Here is a 27,786-nt window from a genome sequence, read left to right as displayed (position 1 = left end):
ACCAGGCACAGCAGAACTCTCCTGTTATTTGTAGATAAACAACTCAGCAGGTTGGGTATGAGCCTAGGAGTGCTCTGTGTGTCTTTCCAAGGACAAGAGTCATGCCCCCTTCTTTGGACAGTCTTTGCTCTGAGGTAGAGGCTGGTTTCTCACCTTGTACCGTATGTTTTATATATATATATATATATATATATATATATATATATATATATATATATATATATATATATATATATATATTTAGATGTAGCTGGACACAATACCTTTATTTCACTTATTTATTTTTATGTGGTACTGAGGATTGAACCCAGGGTCTTGCACATGCGAGGTGAGCACTCTATTGCTGAGCCACAATCCCAGTCCCTTATGTGTTGTTTTTGTTGGGCATTTTTACTTTAGGGGTTTTCTTCCCAGTTCAAAGTTCAATCTGTAACCTAAAAAGAACAGAGATCCAAAAATAAATAAATAAAATTCGATAATTATTGTCATTATTTTATATTAATTCCTTAATAATATACAAGCATATATAACCCATAAACTCAAATGATTTTATATGTAAGTTTAAATGAAAATGTTCTGTTGGTTGGGTTAGTTCCCACTAATGGGAAAACAACCTTGCCTCAAAATAATAGCAGCCTGAGACTCTGGGGTACATTTCTCAGTTAAAAAAAATAAATAAATAAAAAATAAAAACAGCACTCAACGACCTGAGATTCTAGTCCTTATTCATGCCTGGATTGGATAATATTCCCTGTCACTCAACAAAGGGCTCACTTCTCTCAGATTCAATGTTCATGATCTGAAACCCCTTTCAATCGAAAGCATTTTGTGGGAACTGTCCAATCGTGTGTCATCAGGGAGGAGGAGGGTGGACTTTCACTTCTTATCTCCTGAGTCCTCCATTTTTGCCATCTGTAGTCTCATACTTCAGAGTCACAGGTTCTGCTGTGCAGGAACTGAGGATCCCAAGTAGCCCCACTCCTGAGAACCAGGAAATGGCGAGTGTGCATTGGCCTAGCAAGAGAGGCTGGGGGAGGAAGACTATTGGAACCACAAGACTGGCTGTGTTGAAAACAGGAGCTAGCACATTGGGACTCTGGGCAGTCTCTGGAGTCTGCAGGCTTTACTCCTCCACTTGGCCACTATGTGCTCAGTCTTGCTGGCCAACCAGGTGGGGAACATGTCAGTGGCAGAGACTCTTTGCTGCCTTCCTTATGCTCAAAGGGCATCCTCAGAATCTGCTAAAATACTATGTGGCAGGAGTGTTCCTGCAGCCCAGTGTCTTACCAGATGCTGGAGATTGACAGGTGGAATAATTATCAAAATCAAATCTCCAAGGTCCATTTTCCTGCAGGAGAGGAGCTGTCATTTTTGGGTACCTAAATTCCTTTTTAGCTAGCTAATTTTCATTTTGACATTCTTTTATTTTTACTTTCTTCATTATTATTATTTTGTTAAAGTTAGGTGAACTCAGGGATACTGTACTACTTAGCCATATCCTTGGTTGTGGAGCCAGATTTACAGATAGGTTGTTAGTGTACTTAGGTAAATTGGGTCTAATATCCAGTAAAATCAAGAATGAACAGCATATTGAGGATGGAGTCCAGGATAAGGGGAATTGAAAATGTCCCCAAGGCCCTGAGCCCATCCCAAGGAAATTTTAATGAAGCAGCTCACAGCAAACATGGAGATGCTAATCCAAAAGCCCTTCCTGCCCAGAATACTCCTTCAGCCCACCTGTCCTCCACACTTTGGGTCTTCCCACCTACATTCCAACACTGCAAGATAACATAACAAAGGACAGCAATGTGACAGGAATGTGGGATAGCTGAAGGAAGACCTTAGCTATAAAAAAGCTAACAAAAACTTAGTTTAAAAAAAATCCCTTTCATGGATTCTACATCTTTGGTCCCCTTTTTCTTCTGGGGAGAAGTCTTTTCTACTGTCCTTTAATAAAGCTTCTACTTTCCACTCTAAACGTGCCTTGGCGCACTTCTCTGGTGTTTTATTTCAGCATTGGGGAAGCAAGGAATCTTCACCTGTAAACAGCCCTAACAGGTTTAAATTTATTTTGAGAAAGGCCCTAGTAAGTTCCTGAGATTATTTTTGTTATGGTTTAATTTATCTATAATTTGCTATTGCAATAAAACATACTGTTTTTACATACATATGTATTCACATGGGGATCTTATTTATATTGTCATTCTTTATTATTGTAATATTATATTTTCACAATATATATGAATAATAGGCCATGATAAGTTCTTTTTTTTGCTCTTATAATTGAAAAGGTTTTTGGCTAAAGTTACATATAACTTTGTAGAAGAATTTTAAAAATTTATGCTTTGGTTTCTTACTTCATGTAAAGTAAAGCTTGATGATTTTTTATTATTGCATTATTATTGTATTTAATAGTCAGGTTTATTTTGACATAGCCATAAAACATGAAATATAATTTGCTCCCCTTAAGTATCCAGTAGTTCCCCTTTCCCTATTCTCCTACTTTTTTTCTATCGTATATTTATTTATAGTTTTTTAAAATTATTGCTTTATAGAATACACATAAAAGTAGACTTCATTGTGATATATTCATATTTGTACATAGTAGTTTTGGTGAGATATATTGTTGGTTAATTTTGGGGAAAAATATCACCTTTGTAATGATGAGTTTTATTATTTACATGGGATGTATATTTCAGTCTTTTATGTGCTTTTTTGTGACTTTTATTTTCTCATAAATTCTACATATTTTGTTTCTAAAAATGTACACATGTGAAATACCACTTGCATAAGGCACCTATGTAAAATATATACATAGTGTTTTATGCTCTTTTTTAAACTGGATATATTATGAAATGTGACTGGCCCCAGTGACCATTTTTCCTACAGATTATTATTTATCTCTTCCAAGATGTATATTGTATTGAGCCATGCCCCTGGGCTTCAGGTGTTTGGGTGAGTACCATTGCATACTTACATGTTCTCATGATCACATATGCTCTAATTTCAGTAAGTCTCTGTGATGGGGAGTATCATGTATATTCAATAGCAAAATAGTTTCCACAAATAGATACTAATTTAAACTCCTTTTGAGTCAATGATTATTAATTTTTTAAATGTTCATCAATATTACTTAATTTTTCCCATGATGGGTTTTTATTTTGTATTTCTTAACTTTCTAAAGATTTTGAATTTTTATAGTTAATAAACATATCTCATGTATAAATTTGAAGTTCAATCTTCTGGCTTTTATATATTTTTGGCTTACAAGATGAGAAAAGGATCCAAAAATGCAGCTAGAGTTTGATTTCAAAACAAAGAAAAAGGTTTAAATTATTTTTTTTAATTTATTTTTTTTTCTTTACTCATCATTTATTATAGGTTTCTTGTATGATTGTAAGGGTAGATTATTTAAATAGGATTCTAGGGATTATCTTTGTTAATTACTACAGGAAAAAGAAATAAGAAATTTCTCTTCACTCTGGCTGCAGGAAAATGAATAAATTTCTTTAAAATCATATGGTAATAAAATTGTTAAATGACATACTTACTAAACAGCCACTCCTTAAAATTTTTTTTCTGTAATATTTTGGCAGTGAATCATGAATTCTATTATCTGGATTTTGGGTTTTAATATAAAATCATGTGGAATAAAATTTAGCCAATCCTAGATATATTCATACATAATTTGTTTTTTACTTAATGACATGTTGTGGAGATAGCAACTAGTGAACATATTTATTTTTAGAAATAGTTACTTTTTTGCTTTTAAGTTTCTAGTAAGCCTTTTAGATTTATTTCCTTACTGAGTCACTCAGGGCCACTGATGGTTTTTTTTTTTTTTTTTTTTTTTTTTTTTTTTGTAATCTCCAGGCATTTACCCTTCTAAAAAATCTGTCTTGTGAGCTCTGTTTCTGAAGAGTTTCTTAATATGAAAGAAAAAAAAAAAGTTTTTATGTTGCCCCTGAAATGTATTATCAATGCACTCTCTTCAAAATGGAGAGAAAATAATATTTCCCCAGACTGACATCCCTGTGTCAGGAGCTAATAATACACTGATGGTCTTTGAAGAAATTTCATACAGTTCTGTCTCTGGGCAGTTTTCTGTGGGCTGCTAAATTGCCATTTAGTATCCAGATACCCATGATTTTTCATCTGTACTAGGGGAATAATTTTAGAGAGCACAAATGAATAATGCTCTTCATGGAGGCTATGTTCTGTAGTGCACAGCTGACAAGTCCCCTGGAATACACTGTGCAGATTCTATTTGGTTAACCATTATCTGCCACTCACATGAATTTCCTTTCAAAAGCTTGTAATAACTTTTTCACTTTAGGCATTCATGTCATCCACATTCCCAGGTATAAAAGTTTGAATCTTTCTTTTCGGAATTCCAGGTTTCGTTGCTCTTTGGTTCAATGTGGTACAAATAATTATGTTTTTTTTTTCTTTCTTTTACACTGTGTTTCTAATAAAAATGTTCTCTGCTCCAAACCTAGAAAATGACATAAATAATTGTATTTGATAATTTATAAAGGAGAGTTGAGAATAATTCTTGCTCGTGTTTCCCTTCATTAGAAACTGACCCAGAACTGTTCTTGGTCCTGAAAAGGGAGGACCATAACCAATCAGGTATATAAAAAAATATGTTGATTGATTGTATATTCTCTTCTATGAACTCTATGTTCAGATCCTTGGCCCATTTCTTGATTGGGTTATTATTATCATCATCATCATCATCATCATCATCATCATCATCATCATCATCACTATTATCATTATTTGCTTAGTTTTTTGAGTTCTTTATATACCCTAGAGATTAGTGCTCTATCTGATATGTGAGGGGTAAAATATTCCTCCTAAAATGTAGGCTCTGTCTTCACCTCACAGATTGTTTCTTTTGCTGAGAATAAACTTTTTAGTTTGATTCAACCCCATTTATCGATTATTTGTTTTAATTCTGGTGCTATCAGTGTCTTATTAAAGAAATTGGGGCCTAATCCCACCTGATGAAGATGAGAGCCTGTATTTTATTCCATTGGACACAGAGTATCTGGTTTAATTCCTAGGTTCTTGATACACTTAGAGTTGAGTTTTGTGCTTGGTGAGAGATAGTGTTTTGTTGAAGAGGCTATCTTTTCTCCAGTGCATGTTTTGACACCTTTGTTTAATATATAATAATTATAATTTTGTGGGTTAGTCTCTGTGACCTCTATTCTGTACCATTCATCTGCAGTCTGTTTTTTTGCAAATGCAATGCTGTTTTTGGTACCATTGCTCTGTAGTATGGTTTAAGGTCTGGTATAGTGATGGCACCTGCTTCACTCTTTCTGCTAAGGATTACTTTTGCTATTCTTGGTCTCTTATTTTTCCAGATACATTTTATGGTTGCTATTTCTATTTCTATGAGGAATGCCATTAGGATTTTGATCAGAATTGCAGTAAATCTGTATAGTGCCTTGGTAGCATTGTCATTTTGATAATATTAATTCTGCCTATTCATGATCAAGGTAGATCTTTCCATTTTATAAGTTCTTTTTTGATTTTTTTTCCTTAGGGTTCTGTAGTTTTTCTTGTGTATATCTTTCACCTTTTTCATTAAGTTACTTCCCAAGTATCTTATTTTCTTGAAGTTATTGTAAATGGGGTAGGTATCTTCATTTCTTTACCAGAAGATTTTTCACTGATATACAAAATGCCTTTGATTTATGGGTGTTGATTTTATATCCTGCTACTTTGCTAAATTTATTTACTAGTTCTAGAAGTTTTCTGGTGGAGCTTTTTGAGTCTTCTAGGTATATAATCATATCTGGCATCTGCAGGTAAATGGATAGCATTGGAGAAGATAATGCTAAGTGATGCTAGCCAATTCAAAAAAAAAAAATACCAAATATAAGGAGCCTGACTCATAATTGGGTAGGGAGGGTGATCATGAGAGAAATAGATGGATTCTCAATAAAGAAGAGGGGTAGGAGGAATAGAAAGGGGCAGGGGATTAGCACGAATAGTAGAATGTGATAGAGACCATCATCAAAAGTACATGTACAAAGACACAAATTTGTATCACCATACTTTATATACAACCAGAGATATGAAAAATTGTGTTCTATACATGAAATAAGATTTGTAATTCTTCTGTTGTCATTTCTTTAAAAAACTCGATAGAAATATGAAAAAATTTGTTCATAAATTATATACATTAAATATGTGCATGTTATATACAGAAAATATATATGTTTATATATAGATCTAGGGAAAGGCAAGTCTCTTTCCTGAATTTTTAAAAATTAATTAATTTGTTAAATTGTTCTAACTTGATAATAGAGCAGAATGCATTTCACTTCAGAGCACACAAATGGAGCACAAAATTTTATTTCTCTTGTTGTACAGAAAGTATAGTTACAAAACCCATGTAACACTATTTTCTGTACAACAAGATTTTCATCTCATTCCACCATCTAACCTACCTCTATATCATCTCCCATCACCTCCCTCCCCTTTGTCTTATTCAATGTTTCTTCATTTCTTCCATGCTACCTCCCACTTCCCTCGTTGTGGGTCACCATCCACTTAGCAGAGAAAACCTTAGGTCTTTGGATTAGGAGGATTGGATAACTTGCCTTAACATGATATTCTCCAACTCCATCCATTTACTTCCCAATTCCATAATTTTATTCTCTTTTAATGCTCAGTAATATTCCACTGTGTAAATAGACCATATTTTCTTTATCCATTCATCTATTGAAGAGCATATAGATTGGTTCTATAGTTTACCTATTGTTAATTGTTTTGCTATGAGCATTGATGTGGATATGCCTCTGTATTATGCTGTTTTTAGCTCTTGTTGGTCTAAACTGAGGAGTGGGATAGCTGGGTAAATTTTGGTTTCTTTCCAAGTTTTCTAAGGAATCTCCTTATTCTCCAGATTGGTGTCACCAATTTAGAGTCCTACCAACAGTGTAACAGTGGGCCTTTTTCCTCACATCCTCACCAACATATATTTTTGCTTGTATTTTTAATAATTGCCATTCTTATTGGAGTAGTTTTGATTTGCAATTCTTTAATTGCTAGAGATGTTGAACATTTTTTTTATCGATTGATTGTTTATATTCTAAGAAGTGTGTCTCTTCAGTTCCTTAGCCCATTTCATTTAATGATTGGGAAATTTGTTTTTTGGTATTAAGTTTTTTTAAGTTCTTTATATATCCTGGAAATTAGGTTTCTATTTGATGTGCATGTGGTAAAAATTTGCTCCTATTCTCTGTTATCACTTTTCACCTCACTGATTGTTTCTTTTGCTGAGAAGAATATTTTCAGTTTGAATTCATCCCATCTAGTGACTCTTGTTTCTATTTCTTTTGCTTTAGTAATATTCTTAAAGAAGCAAAATTTCAAATCCCCTACCTGGGATTACAGGTGTATGACATCATGATAGCCACACAATTCATCTTCATTTCAAGCCCACTTTCATAAGAGGGTTTCATCCTAGGAAGAAAAAGAAAATGTTATAGACAGGCCATTGGGTCAAAGGCCATGGCATCAAATAAGGAATATACCATTAATCAATTTAAATAATAGACTCAAATCTTTGGATCTGGGGAAAAACATACACACACACACACACACACACACACACACAACATACACTTTCTGGTTAAATCTTCTTGCCCTCACTCAGGCAGTTTCTCTCTAGTTTTTTTAATATCTCAGGAGAAATATTGGTTAAAAAATAAATGTATCTTTCACCTGTAGCATAAAAAGAAGTGATAAATCCTTCATCTTCCTGAACTCAAGACAAGCACAACTCTCAAATATGGTTCTGTGAACTGAGATTTTCTTGAGTCTTGACATGGTTTTGAGGGTGCTGTTCCAAAAATACATATACTTTATTAGTAATATTTTAAATACATAATGGTAATTTTCACATAGTGGAAATTATGGGTTATACTATAAAATTCAATTTTTACTATTTTTATATGAATTCTAAAAAAATAATTATCTTTCCACCTCATACAATTTTAATGTTTAATCTATTTCCATACCAGAGAAGTTAACTGAAATTTTACAGGATTGTCACTGTATTATTTCCATCAATAAATAATATATTTACATATATAATCTACAAATTCAAAAGGCCTCATATGCAAGTTTAAATGCAAATGCTTTTCTGGGTTGGCTTTATTTTACTTCTCCAAGGATACATTGCCTTAAATTTGCTGCAGCCTGAGGATCTGTATTTCAATTCCCAGAGCCTCAAAAGAAAAATAAATAAATGAATAAATAAATAAATAAATGTACAGAAAAGACCCTACAATTGTGACATCGTTTGTTTCTAGATTTGAAGTTATCTCCTGACTCTCAAAAAAATCACTAGGCTCAGATTGAGCATATGAAGACATAAGTTGTGTCTAATCAGGACCCCTTATATAAGCATTGTCCAATCTACTCATATTCAGTAAAGAGAAGTTTTGACCATCTAGTGTGAAGTCTGCCAGAGTGGGTATCCATTTCTAGGCTTCCTCACTTATGTTCAGTGAACCTGATTTTTTTCTCCTGTATAGGTACTTTGTGATTTATAGAGAGGACACATGGTTCCAAAAATACAGTAAATGATGAGTGTGCAGTGAAATCCTGAGACTGGATGGTGAGTCTGGTTGAAACTGGCTGCACTGACTATGGTGGGAACTGGCAATTGTTGGCTAGAATCCCTGGTGTAATTTTTGGTTTCTGCAGTCCTGTATCTTTTTCTGAGAAAGGTCAGCCCTTAATTTTGATGAGCCAGTCAACTGGACCATATATTAACAGTAGACACTGGAAGTCCTATAGTATCCTATAGAATATCTTCAGCCCCTACCTTAAATTCTATGTGAGAACATTTGTGGCAATATTTGTGAATCTTCTCAGATTGTGTTGTAGATTCTGGAGTGAGAAGATCATCACAATCACAACTCCATGTATTTTTTCCTCCAGGAGGGGGGTGAGATACTCTATACATATCTCAGTTTTTCTTTTCTCCTGAATTCATTCTCCTTCTTTTTGGAGACTGTGGTATTCTGGATTGAGCCAGAGGCACTGTAGCGCTTAGCTACATACCTGGTACTTTTTAATTTTTTTATCTTCAAACAGTTGCTGAGTGTGATTTTAAATTTATGTTCCAGTATTGTGAGTTGTATTTATATATAAAATTTTAGCTTCCTGTTCAATGACAACTTCCCCCTTTTCCAGTATTATCAGTTACATTTTTTCAGTATTATCAGTTACTTTACCCATATTGTATTTCAAATGAACATGGTATTTTCAATTGTTATACCAAAAACCGGATGAAACTTTAAAGTATTTTTTTTTTTCTCTCTGGGTGCAATGATACATGCATATTAATTCCAGAGACTCAAGTGGCTAAGTCAGTAAGAGTGCAATTTCAGGGTAAATCAGGAATTTATGTAGACTAATTAGACAATTAGAAAAACCTGTCTCAAAATTTTAAAACATGGCTGGGTATGTACCCCAGAATTAACATGCTGCTGTTTCAAATCCCCACTACCATAGAAAAAGATCAAAAGCAAAATTTGTTGTTGTTGTTGTTTATGAGCATTTTATATGATTGAAAAGTAAAGAAGAATCACTTTAGCTTGGAAAAATCATGTGTTTCTATTCTTCCTTTGTGTCTCCAAAGGCAGACAACCTGTCAGAGTGTCTTTATGCTCAGATTTTCTTTTGTGGAATGTATATGAGAACATTCTCATTCCCTACTCTGGTATTTTCCTGGAACTGTGTTTCAGAACTATGTAATATGAGGATTCAACAGCTGGCACATCTAATGACTCTCATAAGTCCAGATCAGTACTTGGTTCTTTTCTTGTTCAAGAGCAGTATAAATGTAGAGAGCTTAGTTTCTCAAAGAAATAACTAAGAGAACTCTCAACTTCCATTTTTTTAAATGTGTTCACTAATTTTATAGTCTAGCACAGTGTTTCTTTCTTCCATATTCATATAATTGGAGTACTACTTACCATTCCACTTTTTGAGAGTAGCCATTCTAACAGCTGTGTTCATGCAGAAAATCTTATAGTTGGATGGTCCACCAAAATTCTGATGCAAGCTTTTTAGATTCCAGTGTGCCTTATGCTCACTGGAAAAATATTGATGTGCATCTATTTTAGAAATAAAGAGGGATCTGTGATTGTAACAATTTTTCTTCACTAATATTCAAGATTTTAGCCCATTATAGTGTTTGCACACCAATGTGAAAACACTCCTTTTTGTTCTAGGGAGATTTGCATCTGCACAGTTACCAGTGCTTTCAATGCTTTGAGGTTTCAGATGTAGTCCATTGAATGGAAAAATTAATATCGGGACAAATTACTTACAGAAAGAATGGGTTAGGTCTGGTGTTATTAGTAAAGTGAGCTGGGTGAGAGAGCTCAGGAAGTGCTAAACTGCCACTTTGGCTTTCAGTGGTGGCCTATATTTCCCTGTTAATTTTTTGGTACTGTCTAGATAAAAGTTCGACTGTCAACAACAGCTATTTGCATTTTTAGAGAGTGTTGGCAAATCCCTCTAAGGGATTAAGGGGTTACCTTAAGATTTAACACCTCTTTCACTCTGGTCTAATGGGATAAAGCCCATGGATCTTGCATGGCCATAGAAAACCACTTATTTTTTCCCCCCTGGAGTAAATACTGATTTATATCTTATTCCTTCCTCTGTGTGTACAGATAAATTAGCATTTAATCTACAGGCAATTTAGAGTTAAATAATATATTTCAAACCCAAATCAATCTTCCTTTATTTATATTAACACTGGATTTGGACATTTTGTTCCAGTAATTTTGCATATTGCTCAAATCAGCAAAATCTTCAAGTGCATTCTACTTATCTCTTGGACGATATTTTTTTTTTTTCAGTTTTCCAATTTGTGTGCCTCTATTTCATTTACAGTTTTTAGGAGGACTCAAAACAGGAGTATATATTTATTTGGTGTATCCATAAATAGAGGGAGGCTTATATTCTGCTTTTATTTATTTTTATATTATTTTTTAAAATTATCTTTCTTTATATCTGCTCTTTGGTTGATGCTTGTGTATAATTCCAGTGTCACACACATTCTGCACACAAGTCGCTTTTGTAATCTATGCCTTTTATTCTAACATCTACCTTGAGGTTGGATTGTAGCATTCATTCACATTAAATATTTTATTGATATGTTTTGATTTATATACTTATAATTGTTAACAATAAAAAGATATTTGCATACATATGAACTGTCCTATGGAATTTCTCTATTGTGATTTCTTTATCTTAAAATTACTACATTGTTGTAGTATTATAACATGCATTAGTGTCAGGTAATGATCACTAGTACATTTGCTCTTATGTATGAGAGAGTACTTGTCTAATTTTATATACATGCATCTTTCCAGGAAAATTTTAGAAGTTTTTGCTTTGATTTCTTCTTTAACAAAAAGTAAAGAATGGTAAAATTATGACCAGTTATTATTAAAGGGTACCTTGGGAAAAATGATCATTTTTATAATAGTTTTATCCTTTTTAAATATGTTGAATATTTGAGTCTTTTATGTTCTTTTCTGTATTTTTATTTTCTCAAATACTGCATATTCCTTTTGTAAACATACTTGCATATGAAATGCAACATTCATGTGACATCAGCATAAAACATACATGGTATTTTATAGTATTTGTCAAACTGGATATAATACATCAACAAAAATTCTAGCTCCTAGAATTTACATTTTACAAAATTTAATAATTACTTCTTCCTCTTTATCCATGCCCCTTGGTTTCAACTCTGGAAGAATGTGGCTGTATTCTCATGTACATTTGCTGTAATTTTACTCTCTGTTTCCTGTATGGGTGTATCATATACATATGATTACAAAACAGTTTCTACAAATGGATAATAAAAGCTTAAATTATTATTTTCCTTTTTTGTGAATGCATTTATTCCACATGTTCATCAGTACTATTTAATTCATCTATATGATGTGATTTTATTCAATGTTACTTAACTTCTAAAGATTTTGAGTTTTTGTGATTATTGAACACTTAGATATATCCTTTTTAAAGTGACTCTTCAAGAATTTTCTGGTTTTCTTTTGCATTCTGTTGTATTTTTTCTTCTTATATGTCTTTGATTGTATGTGAGGAAATTAGGGTTTTTTAACTTGACAGTTTTGCAGCTTTTAATGTAATCATTTGATTAATAGATTTTTTTGTATTAATATTTTGTAATTCATAAGTTTAAGTCTATTATATTGTGTAATTTTGAAAACAAAAAAAAATAATTTTTTCTATTGTGATATTAGGGATTCAACCAGTGTCTTAATGCTGATCATATTCTCAGCTGTGTTTTAAACTTTATTTCCAGATGGGGTTGGCTCAATATCTTCATTTGGCCTTAAATTTTGAACTTCATGCCTTAGACTCCAGAATAGTAGATATTTCAGGTGTGCACCACCATATGAACCCTATCTTTTGTATGTAAACTTTTGAGCTTTGTACTTTCTTATATATTTAAGTATTATTTATTAATAACTTATATTCAGCATTTAATGTGTGAAAATATGTTGTTATGTTTTATGAGTGAAGGGATAAAATAGCATTTTATTATCACAGTCTTTTCCGAATATCCTAGCATGTTTTAAGAATTTTGTTGTTGGTGTTTTCTGTAGTTCCACCATTTATTTTATTATGAGGATTACTCTGATTGATTTTACTTCATAACATCAATCATTTGGCATCATGGTATTTTGGTCAGCAGTAGACTTTATGTACAACCATGTATCTAGCAAATATCTTATCCATGTATGAGTTTATACCATCTAGATTCTGTCATTGCACTCAGAGAATTGGAAAATTGCAGAAGATTCTGAGGATAAATTTTCCAGAGTGTATTTCCATCAAGTGAGAAATCATTATATATGCCTATATTTGTAATTATATACTGTATAATTGATATAATTTTTATTTGTTGAATTTTCAATTTTGCTAGTGCTTTTTAAGTTGTATCTGCTTTTAAAAAATTTGTACTGAAGATTAAACCCAGGGGTGCTTAACAATAAAGCCACATCCTCAGTCCTTTTTTTATATTTTATGTAGAGACAGAGTATTGCTGAGTTGCTAAGTGCCTCACTAAGTTGCTCAATAAAATATATATGTATATATATATATATATATATATATATATATATATATATATATGACAATATTATATATAATATTGTATTAGAATTTATGATCCTTTTTTCTTATCCTCCTCAGTCACTGGAACTACAGTTGTCCATTACTAGACTGGGCTCATTTGCATTTTAAAAGCACCAACATTGATACTGGTAACTCTTTGTTATGTTTATCTTTAATAGCTTCTAATTTTGCTCTTTGCTTAAGACTTTCTTTATTTTTAGTTTTTAAATTATACTTTTTATTGGGATGGATAATTTGATAATAAATTCTAGTCATTTTTTGGCTTACTAATTTTTTTGTATGTTTTATTTTCACCTCAGGTATAGATGAATTCCAATTTTTCCAGCTGTATGGAGGTCTAAGTGAAACATAATAACCTCTGTGGATATTGTTAAAGAAATGGAACCACAATTTTACCCAGTTTTTTGACTGTACTGTATATGGCCAAAGGACATAAAATCAGCATACTACATTGACACAGCCACATTAATGTTTACAGCAGCACAATTCACAATAGCTAAGCTATAAAACCAACCATTCAATGACGCATGGGTCCATTCAATGATGACAGGATAAAAAACTGTTGCTTATATACACAATAAAGTATGAATCGGCCATAAATAAGAATGACTTTAGGATATTTGCCAGGAAATGGATAAATCTGGAGATTTTATGCTAAGTAAAACAAACAATTTCTATAAAACCAAAAGTTGAAAGTTATTGCTGATATGTGAAATCTAAAGCTCATAAAGTGGGGAAGGGTAAGAAAGAAGATCAGTAGATTGCACAATGGTAAACAAAAATAAGTAAATAAATAAATAAAAAAAGACAAGGATAGAAATATAAAAGATATATATCTGTGAGTGAATGCTACCATCGTAGCCACCAACAAGAACAGGATTTTAATTAGGATAAGATATATCCCATGCTTGCATAATACCATAAAATCGATTTTACTGTCAGGTAGAATTGGAAAGAACCAATAAAATAAAACAAAAAAACAAAAACAAAACAAACAAACAAAAAAAAAAACAAATTATGTTTGTTTGAAGAGCTATATGTATATTCCATTATAAATATCATACAATATAAACATTGATCAAAGTTTGTGTGTGTGTGTGTGTGTGTGTATATATATAATTTTGTATGTTGAAAAATGTTAAAATTATAAAAAGGAAAATTTAAACAGGATTGTTGTTGCTTTTTTATATTAATAACATATATAAAAACCATAAAATGTTTGAATTATATAAACTATTAAATATTTCCATTTAGTGGTCTGTCTACCTTGTTACATTTCAAAACTTCTCTTATACCATTGATATTGGAATTACTAGAGATCTCACTACACATTCAGAATAGCCAGTTCTATCAGAGAAATAACAAATAAGATTCTACACATTACTAAATCTCTTATTAGTGGTTGTACAATTAAAATTTGAGGATTCCCTTTCTTAATTACCATGATTTTCTCATCTGAAAAACATGTATAATTTAGATAAAGATATAAAAAATACAAAATATACATTTTTGTGATAATGTGTGAGTTTTATATTGTGTTTCATAAATGTGGAGTATATATACTTTTTTGAAATTAAATCACTTTTTCTGCAGAAGTAGATAATAGTATCATTGTGTTACAAAACACTACGTACATGATAGTCTACTAACTCTAATTTCAACTGTAATTACATTACAGACTGTGCAAATATTCCTGTAGTCAATGTGTTATTTATTTACCTATTCTTATTTTAGGAACTGTTAACATTTATGGATATATCCATTGATTTTACTGAAGAGGAGTGGGAATGCCTTCAGCCTGCTCAGAAAAATTTATATAGAGATGTGATGCTAGAGAACTATAGAAACTTGGCCTTCCTGGGTAAGTTTAATTTCCCTTTAAAATTATTAATTACTAACTATTATTTAATTTACTTCTGTTGCAGAGTATCTTCTGGGAACTTCTCTATAAAAATGAGTTTCAGATTTATGTTTCAAAGAAAAAGGGCATTTTTAGTACAGATATTTCTCTCTCTCTCTCTCTCTCTCTATAAATATATATATATAAAGATAGATTTATAGATATATAATTTTACTCTTTAATCTGTCTCTTTCTTTGTGTGTTACACATCCTTAACTTTAGATAAGTAGTACCTAGTATAATTTAGTGATGTAAACTATTGTAGACTACACATAGCAGGGGACACAGTTGAGTCATTCAAATGTCAAGGAGAAAACCAAACTAAAAAATTTTGAAAGAGTAGTTATCCTTCAGAAGAAATTTTTAGAAGCTTAGGTTTATTTATTTTGATTGTAATCATTTAACACATACTGCCCTATATTTATCACTTTTTCAAATTCCTTGTTGTTCTCTGTTTTCTTCTTCAGTGGTGTCCCAGTTTATTCAGATTAACCATAAAAACCTACCTTTTGTTGTGAGGACCAGCATGATGTGTTTCAAATCTTCTTGTGTGGAAACCTTTAAAGGGGCAAACAGAAGAGAGAGACACACACATACAGTGAAAAGGGAAAAAAAAAGAAAAAAACTGGCCACTCCTCTTAACAGCTGCTCATATATTACCCCCAAATTACATAGCTTCTGATACCATGACTACATTCTAACCCAGTGTTTCTTTAACCCCAAGTGCTAGCTAACCAAGATTAGGTACAGTTAATACAAATATAGAGCCCCTTCTCCCTAAGGGCATTACCACAGAAACTAGATAGTGCACCTGTAGAGTTGTCTTAATAGCTTCAGGGAGAAACTTCTGGGCATTACAATTGTGGGACTCAGGGTGCCAGTTACAATTACCCCCACACTTTCCTCTCTATTCGAAGGTCAGAATACCTAATACCTCCTCTCTTTTTAAAGGCCTTTTGAATAAATAATATTACTTATCTCCTTAATGCTGGTGGGGGCAAAAAATAGGGCAGGCATAGACAACAGCAAGTGCCAACATCAGTAAACATCCACCTATGAATATTTTTGGCCCAGATGAAATTGAGTATACATGAAGCTAACCAATCCAACAAGTCCAAAATCCATCATCTTGTTGAAACTTATTAATTATATCTTTAAGGTAATATAAGTCTTTTGAAATAAAATCACTATTATAACTTAAATTGAAGGAACACATGGTACTAAACTTCTGATATCCTTTATGATGTAACAATAACAGACAATCAATTGCAGCATGATTGTCAAGTATGGCTTTACAATGTTGTTTTTGTTCTTCATTAAGCATATTTACATCCATTGAGGCATGAGTAATACTGTTTATGATAGCATAGGCGAGTTTCATAGTAATTTCATAAGCTGGTAGAGCTAGTCCAGGTAAACCAACCAAGGAGAATGTCAAAGTGTTAAATTATGCCTTAGAGAGAAGCTTCACTGAATAATCACAGTTTTTATCAAGAGGAATAGATCTTTTATGAATAAATTGCACAGGATGGTGACCTATTAAATACTATGTGGATGGTAAGGACACATTATTCTGCTAAGACAACAATGAATACCATGAGACATTTTTGCAGGTATATAACAATTTTATGCAAGTGAGTCAAGATATTGTAATGGGTTCTAGAAGTCCAGGATCTGACAGGACTGAATTTCCCAGAGCTGGTATACAAAAACAGAGCAAAATTGTTATTAAGACCAAAGCATTTACAGAGTTTTGTGTGAGTTTAGCAATCAAAGCAGTAACAAAGTTATCTAGAGTACATTCTAACCCCATTTTAGCCAACACCTGTTGAGCTGAGGCTGTTAATGGTTTTATATCTCCCCAAGTAACTAGAATTCAAGTATTTTGGGGTCTTCTTTTAATGTTTCTCCTCTTTTGAGGAGAATGATTATTCTCTTGTTTGGATGACCTCTTATCTTCCAGGGTTAAAAGAAAATTAGAAATCAGCTTGTGAAGTCCCTGATGTACATTTATAATTGCTATTTTTCAAGCATGAAGCTAGAGTCCAAACAGGACATGTTGGCATAAGTGTAGCAGTCTATGCTTTTCCCCACGTGATCAAAGGCATAGGATCTTGTCATGCTGGTCAGGTGGAACCTCATATATTACATAATTTTATTGGTAATGGCTGTTTGAGAATAAAATGTCTATTCAATGCAGATGACCAATTTTGACTATTAACTTTATGTTGTATATTGAGCACATTAAGTGTAAATAAAAAAATATTTAATGCAAATTAATAAAAGAGAGGCTAGATCTTTGTTTGTTTCTGTTTTAAAAGGCAAGTATTAGGATACAATTTGCTCACTCAACAAAAGCTTGTCCAAAAGAATTATGAGAAATTACATGATTTAAAACTATATCTCATTGATTAAAAATTGTGCAAAAGGATGAGATGTAAAGGCAGGAGCATTATCCATCTTTAAACAAATAGGGCCTCTAGGAGCAGATCATGCTTGGTTACTTTCCATGCTCTCTGCTGGAACTGACTTGATATTTTCTTTTTTAGATTCATTTCTGTTAGTAATTTTTTTTCTTTTGTTTTGTGTTTTGCAATAATGCATTAGTAATCATAAATATTTTGAAGTGAATAAATCATTATACTTCTACTTTGTACTTTTTTAATATTTTTTTTATTTTTTAAATTTTGATTAGTGATTTAACTTCTGGATCATTGTTTTTTTTAATGTGGCATGCTTGGATACTTTTCGCACTTCATATATATATATATATATATATATATATATAGAGAGAGAGAGAGAGAGAGAGAGAGAGTCTTTGACTATAATATCAACCCTACACAAAACACAGTGTGTATGTATATATATATATGTATATATATACATACATATATATATATATATATATATATATATATATGTATGTATATATATACATATATATATATGTGTATATATATGTGTATATATATATATGTCTATATATATGTCTATATATATGTCTATATATATGTCTATATATATATATATGTGTATATATATGTGTATATATATATATATGTATATATATATATATATATATATATATATATATATATATATCCCACTTCTCTTTATATATCCTATAGATTTTTATTTTTTACAGTATTTTACAAGTTGCTTAGACTTGTCTTACACTTGGTACTGCTTGATAAGCCTCTCCCATATTTGTAGAATTTCAGATTTGTACACTAGGAATGGCCCTCTCATTTTTTCGTAAAGAATTATTCACATAAACATTGTGCTCATTGATGTTAATATTTTTCAGTTTCAGTCTCTAAGCTTTTTTAAAATTGTTATTTAGTGTTCTTTGAGTAATTCATAACTGTCATTATCCTAATGTTAAATTATTAATGTTTTATTTTTCTTTTTTTGTAACTTGGATTTAGCCATGCTTCTCTTTGTTTATATTTGCTGTACTATTTTTTATTTGTTCATTAAAAGAGCCAACAGTAGATTATATAGTCCATTTTCGGGAAAAATAATATAGACTTAAATAAATAAAAATAGGCAAGAACAGTGCTGCATCCTTGTAATATTTGCTAATTGGGAGGCCATGCAAAAGTACTTCATATTTGAGAGAAGTCACAGAAATTTAGAAACAGCATGGCTCAAACAATTTTAAGAATGCTTGTGTTGTAGTTCATGATATAGAATTTTTGGTGTAATCTCAAGCATTACATATGAAACATTAAAAGTTGGATGACCTAAAGATCCAGAATTGCCAGTACTAAATATGTATCCATGAACAATTAAATCAGAAAATTGAAGAGATACCTCTGCTTTTGTGTTTAGTGCCAAAATTTTTCACAGATTAAAGCTAGGGACTCAATGTGTGTGCCCATTAGTGTCAAATGTTTAAAAATATGTACTTATATACTATTATTACTTAGTTATAAAGTATTTTGTCTCTTAAAGTGTTATAAGAAATATATGCAGTACTTTGAATTAAGTGAAAGGTGGCAGGCAGATATTAAGTTGTAGGAGCATTTGATTCACATGTGGAAGTCAGAAATTTAGTGAGCAAAATTTTGCTCACCAGGTACTGTGTTTTGTGTAGGGTTGATATTATAGTAAAAGTCTCCATATTTTTATTTTATTGAGCATAATAGGGTCAAGAGTTTTATTTTACCACATAGTGAGTGTATTATGTTCTTCATAAACACTAGTAGAAGGAATACAATACCTTGTAAGAACAAAATTGATAATTATATGAAATAATGATTTTGTTAATTCATTCTATTTATTCATTTTACCTTGAATATATAGTATAAAATACCATGATATATTTATAAATAAACAAAGTTGTATTTGTCAATAAAGGAAATTCTCATCACAAGAATGTAAAAATATAAAAATCAATTTATTATACTTGACTGTCATGTGTTGAATTCATCCAAATATTATGGCCATAGGGTATGCAAGGTTTTTATTGTCTTTTAAAATGTTTTTATGAAAAATTTTATAGACATATGTGTATATTTCTTAGTAAATTTTTTGTTCATATTTCTTTTTAAGAGTCCATTGCCTCTTTATCCTTGTTGAATATTTATGGTATTATCACTCAAAATATACTAGCTATTTTCATGTCTCCATGTCATGGTAGACAAAAAGCATTTTTGGACACTCTGAAAAAACCATAAATGTTTATATATGTTTTACATTTCTCTTATTCTACTGACAGTGAAGGTAGCTGTTAGATATTTCCCAAATACACAATCCTATCTTATGAGGGACAAAAGGCTGTTAATGATACTTTTCTACACTTTTTGTGATGTAGTCCTCTTGGATAATGTGGTCTCTACAAGAATTTGGATAATATTCACAAGGTAATTTTTCTCTCCTTTTTTTTTGAAATAATATATATTTTTTTGGATTTATGGTGACTTTGGACTTACTAATCTGCTACACTCCTGATGTACTTATTTTTACTTAATTTCATGTTATGTATGAAAAATATATTTATCCCTGACTAATAGGTATTGTTTTTTTTTTATTTTTGTTTATTTCAGCCATGACTCCTAATCATATCCAAGAATATTCATCAGAAAAGGGCCTAAAACATATATTTCATGAAGTGATAAGTGCAAAATATAGAAATTGTGATCTTGACTATTTCCCACAAAAGAAAATATGGAAAACTACAAGTGAGAGTGATGACCAGAAATCATATAAAAACTCAGGCGTTGTCCATCACCAGATAATTTATACTGGAGAGAAGCCCTACAAATATAAAGAATGTTGCAAAGCTTTTAGTAAAAAAAAAAGTCTTATTTACCACAGAGGAACTCACAATGGAGAGAAGCCCTACAAATGTAAAGATTGTGGCAAAGCTTTCAGTCAAAAATCAGACCTTATTTACCACAGCAGAACTCACACTGGAGAGAAGCCCTACAAATGTAAAGAATGTGGCAAAGCTTTTGGTCACAAATCACACCTTATTTGCCACAGAAGAACTCACACTGGAGAGAAGCCCTACAAATGTACAGAATGTGACAAAACTTTTGGTCAAAAATCAGACCTTATTCACCACATCAGAACTCACACTGGAGAGAAGCCCTACAAATGTAATGATTGTGGCAAAGCTTTTGGTCGAAAATCAGACATTATTTGCCACAGCAGAAACCACACTGGAGAGAAGCCCTACAAATGTACAGAATGTGGCAAAGCATTCAGTCAAAAATCATACCTTACTTGCCACATCAGAACTCACACTGGAGAGAAGCCTTACAAATGTAAAGAATGTGACAAAGCATTCAGTTTAAAATCACTCCTAATTTGCCACAGAAGGACTCACACTGGAGAGAAGCCCTACAAATGTAAAGATTGTGGCAAAGCTTTTGGTCTAAAATCAAACCTTATTTACCACAGCAGAACTCATACTGGAGAGAAGCCCTACAAATGTAAAAATTGTGGCAAAGTTTTTGGTCAAAAATCAGACCTTATTTACCATAGAAGAACTCACACTGGAGAGAAGCTCTACAAATGTAAAGAATGTGGCAAAGCTTTTGGACAAAAATCACACCTTATTTGCCACAGAAGAACTCACACTGGAGAGAAGCCCTACAAATGTAAAGATTGTGCCAAAGCTTTTGGTCAAAAATCACACCTTATTTGCCACAGCAGAACTCACACTGGAGAGAAGCCCTACAAATGTAAAGATTGTGGCAAAGCTTTTGGTCACAAATCACACCTTATTCGCCACAGTAGAACTCACACTGGAGAGAAGCCCTACAAATGTAAAGATTGTGGCAAATCTTTTGGTCAAAAATCACAACTTATTTACCACAGCAGAACTCACACTGGCGAGAAGCCCTACAAATGTACAGAATGTGACAAAACTTTTGGTCAAAAATCAGACCTTATTCGCCACATCAGAAATCACACTGGAGCGAAGCCCTACAAATGTACAGAATGTGGCAAAGCATTCAGTCAAAAATCATACCTTACTTGCCACATCAGAACTCACACTGGAGAGAAGCCCTACAAATGTAAAGATTGTGGCAAAGCTTTTGGTCAAAAATCAGACCTTACTTACCACAGCAGAACTCACACTGGAGAGAAGCCCTACAAATGTAAAGAATGTGGCAAAGCTTTTGGTCAAAAATCATACCTTATTTGCCACATCAGAACTCACACTGGAGAGAAGCCCTACAAATGTAAAGATTGTGGCAAAGCTTTTGGTCAAAAATCACACCTTATTTACCACAGCAGAACTCACACTGGAGAGAAGCCCTACAAATGTAATGATTGTGCCAAAGCTTTTGGTCAAAAATCACACCTTATTCACCACAGCAGAACTCACTGGAGAGAAGCCCTACAAATGTAAAGATTGTGCCAAAGCTTTTGGTCAAAAATCATACCTTATTTGCCACATCAGAACTCACACTGGAGAGAAGCCCTACAAATGTAAAGATTGTGCCAAAGCTTTTGGTCAAAAATCACACCTTATTTACCACAGCAGAACTCACACTGGAGAGAAGCCCTACAAATATAAAGAATGTGGCAAAGGTTTTGGTCAAAGAATAGACCTTATTCACCACAGCAGAACTCACTGGAGATCAGCCCTACAAATGTAAAGAATGTGGCAAAGCTTTTACTCAAAAAATAGGCTTTATTTGCCACATCAGAACTCACACTAGAGAGAAGCCTTACAAATGTAAAGAATGTGGCAAAGCGTTCAGTCAAAAATCACACCTTATTTGCCACAACAGAACTCACACTGGAGAGAAGCCTCACAAATGCAAGTATATGACAAAATTTTTACTCAAATTTTACCCCTTTTTTTGCCACAGAAGAATTTACACTGGAGAGAAGCCTTACAATTATAAGGAATGTTGCAAAGCTTTTAGCAATAAAACAGGCCTTATTCACCACAACAGAACTCATGCTGGATAATAGCCCTACAAATGTGAATAATGTGGAAAAGCTTTTAATAAAAAATAAAACTTTAGTCACCACAGCAGAAGACATGCTGGTGAATGTGAAATGTGAATAAAGTGATAATACTTTTAAAGAAAGACTAAACCTTGGGGCTGGGGTTGTGGTTCTGTGGTAGAGTGCTAGCCTTGCCTGTGTGAGATCCTGGGTTTTATCCTCAGCACCACATAAAAATAAATAAGTGAAATAAAGGTATTGTGTCCAACTACAACTAAAAAATAAACATTAAAAAAAGAAAGACTAAACATTATTAACAACAGAATTTATACAGAAAAGAACCCCTACAAATTGAAACAATGCAGCAAAGCTTTTAATAAGAAATCAATTCTTTTCACCACTAGGCTACTTATTCTGGAAAGAAGACATCTAAATGTAGAGAATGTAAAAAATTTTAAATTATATATCATATATTACTAGACATCAGAGAAAACACACTGGAGAAAAGCTATACAAATGAGACCATTGTACCATTACTCTAAGAAAGGGACAACATTTAATCCTCACCACAATAACCATAGTGTAGAGAAAGTTTTGAAATGTGAAAATTGATAATGTGACAATGCCTCCAAAATTTATTCACCAATACTCAGCACTTGTGGATACATACTGGTTAGAGAAAATACAAATGGAAAACAAAAATGTAGCTACATGTTCTTAAACACTGCTTATTTTTGGAGAATTCATTGTGCCCAGAAACTCTAAAAAGTTAAATAACATTTCCAAAATGTATTTAAATTTTAAATTCATTGAACATCTGAAAACTCATACTAGTAGTGAATATTGAACAGATTTTGTCCAAAATGTATGCCTTATATAACAATGAAACATTTATAATAAATGTGAGAGTATAGTAAAGTTATTATCTATATATTACACCTTGATGTATATGAGGATCAGTAAAATACAGAACTCATTTAAGTTTAGAAAACAAGTAGTTGTCTTTAACTTTTGCTTAAATTTATTAAGCATTATCAAGTTATTTTGTAGAAATATCAGTCATAAATATCAAATGCATAGTGAAGAAACCTCATCTTTGAAAGAATATAATTGTTTTTATAAATTAAAATTACTATTTTCACTTTTGAATAGTGATAAAAGAATTATATGAAATCTATTTTTGATGTTTAACACTGAAGTGTAATATTTTAAACTAATATTTGTTTTGTATTTCAGTTTAAGTTTAGGTATTTTTATACACTGAGCCACATTCCTAAGCCCTCTCTCCACTTTTTCAAATTTTGAGACTGTATTGCTAAGTTGCTTGAAACCACACTAAGTTGCTGAGGCTGAATTTAAACTTATGAAATTACTCAGCTTCCCAGTTTGCTTGGATAACAAGCATAGACCATGATGTCAGGTTTACAGTGCATTTTTTAACCTATATTTACCTTATGTATGCAATATGTCTTTATAACTGAATATTTGTTTATATGTTAACACTCATGTATTGCATCCTGTTGTTAAATGACAGGCATCATAGTGTTCCACTTGACTAAATGCTCTATGTAACTGTAAAACATACTGGTGAGTGAATAATACTCTAGCATCTGTTAATACTTTTACACATTTTAATCAAACTTAATGTGGAATACAATTTGCATAAGTCAGATCATTTTTTTTTCTGTTTGTATTTATGGTGAAATTAAGAGTTATAAGAAGGATATAGATGTAGGAAAATAAGCCCCAGGTTTTCATATCTTGATTTATAAATTTTAAAATTTTAACTTTTTAACATTTTAACATTTCCTAGTGATTTTAATAGACTGAATTTCCACAAACTTAAGGGTAGCTCTTACAGGAGAGAAGAGCTTTATCTTTCTTGTGTGCATAATGGCCTTCTAGACTTCATCCTCATTGGAGACATTTCATTTTTCTGTGAATGAGGTCAATGATCAGTGTTTTCATGTATATTAATAAATTCTGATATCTTATAGGTAGTGTTATTTCAGGGCAGGAATTGGAGAAATGGATGTGGAGTCAAAGTTGAGTGAGGCCTTATACTTATGACAAAATAATCAATGAGCTATGTTTTATAGTCTCATTCTCTGAGGACCAAGTAGTAAGAGGTAAACTGAGAAGGTTGTATGTAAAGATTAAGTTTCTTATCATAAAATGTTGGCTTTTCAGGTACAATAGGGTAAAAGCTTATTATACACAGAATCCATACAAAAATCATATTGAACATCATTCACAATTTTATTAACCATGATTACATATAATTCATGAAGACCTGAGTTTACAGCAACATATGCCTAAGAACAAGGTCTAGGGACATTTTACACTCTCCAATATAGACATATTTATACAAATTTAATTATACATGAAACTACACTAAATGAGAAGAAAAATCAATTGGATCAACACACAACAATATATAAATAAAAACTTGTAAATACTTAAGCAACTGACCAATAATGGATGAAGTGTGGTTTCCAAATGCTAGGGGAAAAATGGACATATAATCAGTTAAAGGTAATTGAAGAAAGATAAGTTACCCACTTTGAACTACAACAGCATTTGAAAGAAGAAGAGTCACAAAGTAAGCAAAGATTATTCACCTCCATTTGTATGCTTTGTAATATTTTCCAAGAATTTTCTGCATATTTTATTGCAGTCAAATTGAGAAACAATCCAGAAAGTTAAAAAAGACAAGTATTGCCCCTCTGGTTTTAAAAGCAAGAAAAGGAATAGAGAGAGATTTATTGAGCTAGAAAAATTTACTAGTTAGAGTGAAAAAATAAAGAACTGAGATTACCAGAGTCTAATTATAATGTATTTCAGCCATCCCTGGCTGCACAGGGCATTTTTGCTTAGCAAAGAATTTGTTCACGTATGTACGCTTAAACAACATTGCTGTTTTTAGTCAGTCTTTTTCATTAATAACAATGGTGTACCTTTCAACAGTTTCCAGCCACAAAAATACACAATTTCAGAAATCTTCTGTTTCATCATCCATATATTCTGCCACAATATTCAACAGGGAAAGATAATATAAGCCTTTTGGCAGTCCCATCAAGGCATTCACTTCTATTAATAGAAAAGTATGATACATGGAACAACGTAATTTTACTTAGTAAAAATATTTTTTTCATGAAAAATAGATTCCAACTCCTTTGTCTTGGGATTACATTAGAAAAAATATGAGGTAATTATACTGTATATTATGACCTTAGGCTATGAGCTTGAAAATTACCTTAAAATACAAAAGAATATTAATGTTTATTTTTAAATATAGTTTTTATATTTCAAATATTCAAATTCCACAGCAATCAATGATACAAAAACATGAGGAAAAAAACTGCAGTTTGATGTCTCATCATGACATTTCAATACATGCTGTAGATTGCCTGTGGCTTCCACTTTTAATTTAAACAAATAATAATTTTTCCATACAATTTGGGTGAAGTGGAGGACAAAATCTCCTGCATTGCTTTCCTGGGCAAGCCATCATACTTAAAATAACAACCCCAAATCAAAATACGTTTACTCTACATTCTAATTATATCAGTTCTTAACTCATCTAGCATAAAACAAATCCACTTTCTTCTGGTTGAATATCTTGAGCTCAAATAGATGGAACCTGGGAGCTAAAAAATTATGACATAAATAATGAGGTCTCTTTTTTGCATAAGGCAAATTGCAATTTTTGTATTTGATTTTTCTGCCTGTGAAGATCTACATTTATCTTCCTACAATGGTATTATGATTGATGGTGACTTGTGTGATTACAGGAGGCTTTAAGTGCAGCTACATGTGTTTGAGTCCTTTCACTGGTAAAATACTATAATTTGTACTCTAATAGGAGACTCAAAATGGTGCTAGACAAACCTATTTTTTTTAAGAGAGAGAGAGAGTGAGAGAATTATTTAATATTTTATTTTTTAGTTTTCGGTGGGCACAACATCCTCATTTGTGTGTGGTGCTGAGGATTGATCCCGGCTGCACGCATGCCAGGTGAGTGCGCTACTGCTTGAGCCACATCCCCAGCCCCAAACCTATTTTTTTAATCTGCCTCTTTATTCATGGTTTTCTAGTGGTTTTGATCTAGTCACTTCAGACCATTTCTGATTAATGGGTGTCATCAAAATATAAATTCCCTCTATAATCATTAGCAATGAGACAATTCTTCCCATTAAAAATAAAAAAAACATTCTTATATAGTCTTTGCTATATTCTAAGGAACCATTCTTGCTTTTGCTTTACAAAACAAAATCAATTCCACATATTTGAGTCCCAAAGTAAATGGCAATACATTAAACTAAGCACCATGAGGAATATAAGAAATACAAGATATCACCTTTGAAAAATAAAAATAAGAATCAGAAATGCTAAGCCATTACCATCTAAGCTATACCAGAGCTTTTAAAATGTAATCTTAGATGTTCTACTCACTCTCATAGTAAGATGCCTTAGACTCAAAGATATTTAATCACTCACTAAAGGTCACTCAGTGAATGCATAACAGTTCTTATTCTAAAGCTTTTACAGAATTTTTTGATAATACATTGCAAAGTCTCTCCTGTCTTCTTTAGAAATAAGACACAGAGGTTGTTTTAGTCTGTTTTATAATGTTATAGAAAAATACCAGAAACAGGCCAATGTATAAAAAGAGATATAAATGCATAAAAATTATTTTCTGAGAGGCTGGGTTTGTGGCTCATTGGTAAAGTGCTCACCTGTCACATGCAAGAAGCTGGGTTCAATTCTCAGCACCACATAAAATGAATAAATAAATAAAATAAAGGTATTGTGTCCAACTACAACTTGTAAATAAATAAAAATATTTTTGAGTACATAGTTCTGAAGATTTAAGTGCACTCTACCAGAATCTTCTCAGCTCCTGTGACAGCTCCTTCACCTGCATTACACATGAGGTATCATTATGGTGAGGGCTCATTTGAGACGTAGAGAGAACATAATGAGACAGGAAGTCAGGAAATTCAGAAAAAAAGACTTGCTCTTTTGAAACACCCAGCTTTAATAAAAAGTATGTTGTGCCCCATGAAATTTATATTAACCCTTTCCAAGAACATCTCCCCCAATGATCTAACCACAATTTACTAGATCTCACTTCTTAAACATTCCACTATTTTCCAACTCTCTCCCTTTGAAACTAAGTTCCAAACACATGAACATTTGGGGGACATACTCAAATCATAATGAAAGTAATACGAGAGAGACAATGG

This window comes from Marmota flaviventris, chromosome 9 (assembly GCF_047511675.1).
Source record: "Marmota flaviventris isolate mMarFla1 chromosome 9, mMarFla1.hap1, whole genome shotgun sequence".
NCBI classification, from domain to species: domain Eukaryota; kingdom Metazoa; phylum Chordata; class Mammalia; order Rodentia; family Sciuridae; genus Marmota; species Marmota flaviventris.
This window is presented reverse-complemented; position numbering follows the sequence as displayed.